The sequence below is a fragment of the Dendrobates tinctorius genome, unplaced genomic scaffold, assembly GCF_039654945.1.
Source record: "Dendrobates tinctorius isolate UK_male_01 unplaced genomic scaffold, ASM3965494v1 ptg000124l, whole genome shotgun sequence".
Taxonomy (NCBI): domain Eukaryota; kingdom Metazoa; phylum Chordata; class Amphibia; order Anura; family Dendrobatidae; genus Dendrobates; species Dendrobates tinctorius.
Window position 1 is genome coordinate 5833824 of NW_027361792.1, and position 5221 is coordinate 5839044.

Below are 5221 nucleotides of genomic sequence, written 5' to 3' on the forward strand. Positions count from 1 at the left end.
TTTTGAGTTTAGATTTTATTTTAACAATGTTAACTTTAAAGATCACATAATAAGTTTGCTCTACAAACCAGAACTAATATGGTGATGCCAAATTTACTTATTTTTTTATGTTTTTCTTCTACTTTTTATTTTTGGGAAGCCATATTTAGTTGTTTTGTGTTTTTTTTTGAATGAGGAATTTTTCTTTATATGGGGCTATGATTCTTTTCATTATTTTATTAGTTACATTTTAGAATACATACAACTTTTAGATTCCTTTTTCAGGGGTGGACAGTGAGATAAAAACCAGCAAGTCTTCCATTTTTCATGCATATTTAACCACTTAAAAGCTACTTTAACGATTGACAGTGACATGTAAGGCGTTAAACTAGCTAGCGCTGATCAAAGCAGTTATAGACGGTTCCGCTGTCGGCGATATAATACAGCTGAAAATCGCAGCATATGAAGTACAGCTGTAGTTCTATAAATGACCACCAGATGGCATCACTACTTTTGGGGATTACGAAAAAAAAACACATAAAAACAATTCTAAAAAATAAATTTCGGTTCTTTTTTTGGATTTCTTTCTTTAGTTTTTAATGTTTTCATAATGTTGAAAAATAAAAAAAAACTTTTTTTTAACCCTTTTATGACCATTGACTTTTAGGCTGGGTTCACACGTAGCGGAACTCTCACGGAAATTACTGCAAGAATTCCGGATTCCATTCCATGGGAAAATCGCATTTAAATTCCCGCGATTTTCCCGTGGAAAAACTAGCGTTTTGCAAGCGTAACTAGCTTGCAGAATGCTAGCGTTTTCCAAGCGATCTGTAGCATCGCATGGAGAACTGATTGACAGGTTGGTCACACTCGTCTAACATAGTGTTTGACGAGTGTGACCAACTTTTTACTATTGAGGCCGCCTATGCAGCATCAGTATTAAAAGATAGAATGTAAAAAATAATTAAAAAAAATAAAAAATATTGTTATTCTTACCTTCCGGTGTCCCGCGCAGCCTTCCCGCCTCTGTCCACGCTCCCGGTCCCAGTAATCCTTTGTGCGAATAACCGCGAGACTTCGCGCTCCTGCGACGTCATCGCAAATGACCGCGAGACGTCGTGCTCCCGCGAGATCGCGATGTCATCCTCACAAAGGATTACTGGGACCGGGAGCGTGGAGAGAGGCGGGAAGGCTGCGCGGGACGTCGGAAGGTAAGAATAACAATATTTTTTATTTTAATTCTACATTTTACAGGGATATGGTACCCAAAGCCCGGAGGACAGTCTCCTCTCCTCCGGACCGTGGGTACCATCCGCAAATATTCTGCTTACTTTTTGCATGGTGGGCACAGCCACATGCGGAAAGTAAGCAGAACAATGCATTCCTATGGGTGCGGGATCGCCGCGATTCCGCTGAATTAATGAGCACTGCAAACAGCAAATATGGCAATAAGAGATACTAGTCCTTCCCATCTTTGGAAACTGCCATTTTTAACATGGTTTTCAGTGTCTTATTGAACCTTTCTACCAGACTGTCTGTTTGGGTATGATAGACCGATGTGCGCAACTGCTTAACATTTAGCAAACGGCAGAGTTCCTTCATAATTTTTTACATAAAGGAGGCTCCCTGGTCTGTTAAAATCTCTTGAGGAATTTCCACCTGCGAAAATATACCCATGAGTTCCTTTGCTATAAGCTTAGCTGATGTCTGGCGCAGAGGAATGGCCTCAGGATATTGGGTAGCATAATCAAGAACTACCAGGATGTGTTGGTGTCCCCTTGCTGACTTATTGAGACGCCCAACCAGATCCATTGCCACTCTCTCGAAGGGTACCTCTATAATTGGCAAAGGCAGCAAAGGACTCCGAAAGTGAGGCTGGGGACTGGTTACCTGGCACTCTGGACAGGAATTACAGTACCGTTTAACTTCTTCATGGACCCCTAGCCAGTAGAACTGCTGCAGAATTCGGTTTGGGTTTTCTTTTGGCCCAAATGTCCACCAAGTACATGCACATGTGCTAAGTCCATTACCAGCCTACGATATGTCTGAGGTACGAGTATCTGTTCTACCAGTTCCCCACGTATTTTCTCCACTCGGTACAAATCTTGGTGTAGCTCAAAGCGTGGCAGCACTGTAGCTGCCCGGGCCAAAGTAGGGTCTCGGAGTTGCGCCGTACCAAAATTGTCACCTGACACATTCAAGTCTGACAACTCGGGTCCCGGCGGCAAGTCTTCCAACTCTCCAGCCAATACTTCTATGGGAGAATTCTTCCCCTCGTCCACCGAAGGGAAGGTTACCCCTACCGCCAGCACTTCTTCCTCCGGGCCACCAGGTTCATGCCCTACTTCTGCAGAATGTAACCTGGTTCTGACGTCCGCCTGCAAGTCTGGGCTGCAGTAAGACAGCACCCCGAGCAACCCCGATACCCTTTACCCCTATACAGGGATCTGGATTTGCAGCAGAGCCCAGGAGGCGCTGTCCGTATATGAGCAGTGGGCCAGAGCAGGACGGTCGCCAGAGAGGGGTTAAAAAACGAGACCAAAAGCGTAGTCAGGAAACCGAGTCTTAACCAGGCGGCAGCAAAGGTACAAAAAACTGCAGGCAATAGCTGAGTCAAATTCAGGCCAAGGTCAGAGTCATAAACCAGGAGGACGGCAGAGGTACAGAATCGTTAGGCAGTAGCAGAGTCAAATTCAGGCCAAGGTCAGAGTCATAAACCAGGAGGACGGCAGAGGTACAGAATCGTTAGGCAGTAGCAGAGTCAAATTCAGGCCAAGGTCAGAGTCATAAACCAGGAGGACGGCAGAGGTACAGAATCGTTAGGCAGTAGCTGAGTCAAATTCAGGCCAAGGTCAGAGTCATAAACCAGGAGGACGGCAGAGGTACAGAATCGTTAGGCAGTAGCAGAGTCAAATTCAGGCCAAGGTCAGAGTCATAAACCAGGAGGACGGCAGAGGTACAGAATCGTTAGGCAGTAGCTGAGTCAAATTCAGGCCAAGGTCAGAGTCATAAACCAGGAGGACGGCAGAGGTACAGAATCGTTAGGCAGTAGCAGAGTCAAATTCAGGCCAAGGTCAGAGTCATAAACCAGGAGGACGGCAGAGGTACAGAACCGTTAGGCAGTAGAGGGTCAGAAATCCAGGCTGAGGTCAGAGTCAAACAATAGTAATTCACACAGCAGCACTTAGGGGAACCAAGAAATATCTGGCGGCTTGCAAGACCAGTCCCAAAGTATTTGAGGGATCAGGTCATCCCTCACAGCCTCCCGGACTGCTGTTGTCATCAGGACTGCCCCCAGGACCAGGCCAGATGGCGATGCACCAACCCCTCCACGACTAACTGAGGAGTGGAGCCTGCGTCCATCAGATGCCTGCGCAGGAGCCCCTTCTCTGTCGCTGCCATCACTCGGGGCCGAACCACGGCGCCTCCCAGTGGCCGACGCAGGAACAGCAGGCCCCGAGACTGACGGCGATGTGACGGTCCGGCGCCTCCTAGTGGCCGAGGCCGGGACAACAGGCCCCGAGACTGACGGCGATGTGACGGTCCGGCGCCTCCTAGTGGCCGAGGCCGGGACAACAGGCCCCGAGTCTGACGGCGACATGACAGTCCGGCGCCTCCTAGTAGCCGAGGCTGGAACAGCAGGCCCCAAGTCTGACGGCGACGTGACAGTTCGGCGCCTCCTAGTGGCCGAGGCCAGGACAGCAGGCCCCGAGTCTGACGGTGACGTGACACTGGTTGCCTCTGGTGCCGGCAGTTGCTCCGTGGGTGAGACAACAGATGGCCACAGCATAGAAAATAAAGGAAAGTGTTAGGCGTCGGATTTCTGTGCTTTCTTTGCAGGGATCCAGACTGTGACATACAATGTCTGCGAAGTATGAGGTTTTGTCTGTAAAAGATGTTTCTAGAAATCCTCCATTCTATGACAATGTAGACTGCCAGCTTTGCAGCAGCACCCGCGAACCCCCCTTCCCTTCACACACACCAGGGTCTTTATGTGCAGAGAACTGTGAAACTTGAAGCCTCAGTATAGAATTCTTCTTCTCCCCCCCTGCACAGCTACAGGAAATCCTTTGTCTAAGTCCATGCGGTGGAGTAGAACTTTAAGAGACCGCATTGCAAAAACCATACATAGCAGAGACAGAACAATCATATTTTTGTGATCTGAGCGGTCCCAGCTTCGCTGCGGTGGCTTTTGCGAAGTCCTCGGACGTCCAGAGACTGAGATATGGGTTGCGCCCAAATGCAGGGCCCTATCTCATGCATTCTTGATGTTTTTTTGATGGACTCATTACGCTGGGAAACATGATACCACTGGTGAGTTCATACTAGCTTCCCTCATAGAGTTATGATCTTCATAAGTTTTGTAGCCAAATCATAACTTGGAGAGAAGGCGGTGGGTCTTCCCCTGACTGCCCCTTTCGGTGATGTCACACACCCGGGGCTATAAGGTACCCCTCCCGTACAGGGAGCTCAGAACAGCTCAAGTCCTCGTGCCAGAGAGACGTGCAGATGAGCGGTGACGTTTGGTTAAGCGGCCCATCCCCCACTCAGCCACATGGTTTTGCCTAAAGAGTCATGAACAACCATGAGTGTACTTCTGTTTTAATCCATTTTGCTTTATATTTGTATTGTACATATTTTATGTCTCAACTTTATAGCACCTTTTATCTGTATAACCACTGCCCGACTTTTTCGGGGAATAAATTATGTAATATTTAGTCTGTCTCCATGCTCTAAGAAACGAACTAAGCGCCTCTTTTAGATAATCGCTACTAATTCAAGGGGTTTGATTAACTCTGTGAATTAAGTAAACCGTGACTGGTGGCAGAGCGTTGTGTATGGTTGTTGCGGCTACTTGGCAGTCCAGAAGGGTCTTATATTGCTGAATGAGGGGCTGCGGCCACAGCATTGATAATTCCCCTACTGCAGTAGACTAATTGCCGTTCACACAAAGCAGCCCGTCCGGCGACTAATTATCCTAGGTGCAGTTCCCTGACTGGCCTTGAGGGTATGGGGGGCACCGGAGAGCTGCGAGTTCCAAAGTGGAACTGAGAAAGTGGGATATACATAAATCCCCGCAGTTCGTAGAAGATTGATAGTAGCGGTGGGGCATCCAAAATAACCCCCCCTGCGGCAAATTGTTAGAGTGAGATTAACTTGCTGGATATTTTTGTCACATGATGCCAGTGGTGGGATAACTAAGATAAGCCCCCACTGTGCCTGTGATAGCCGTGTGCCGGCA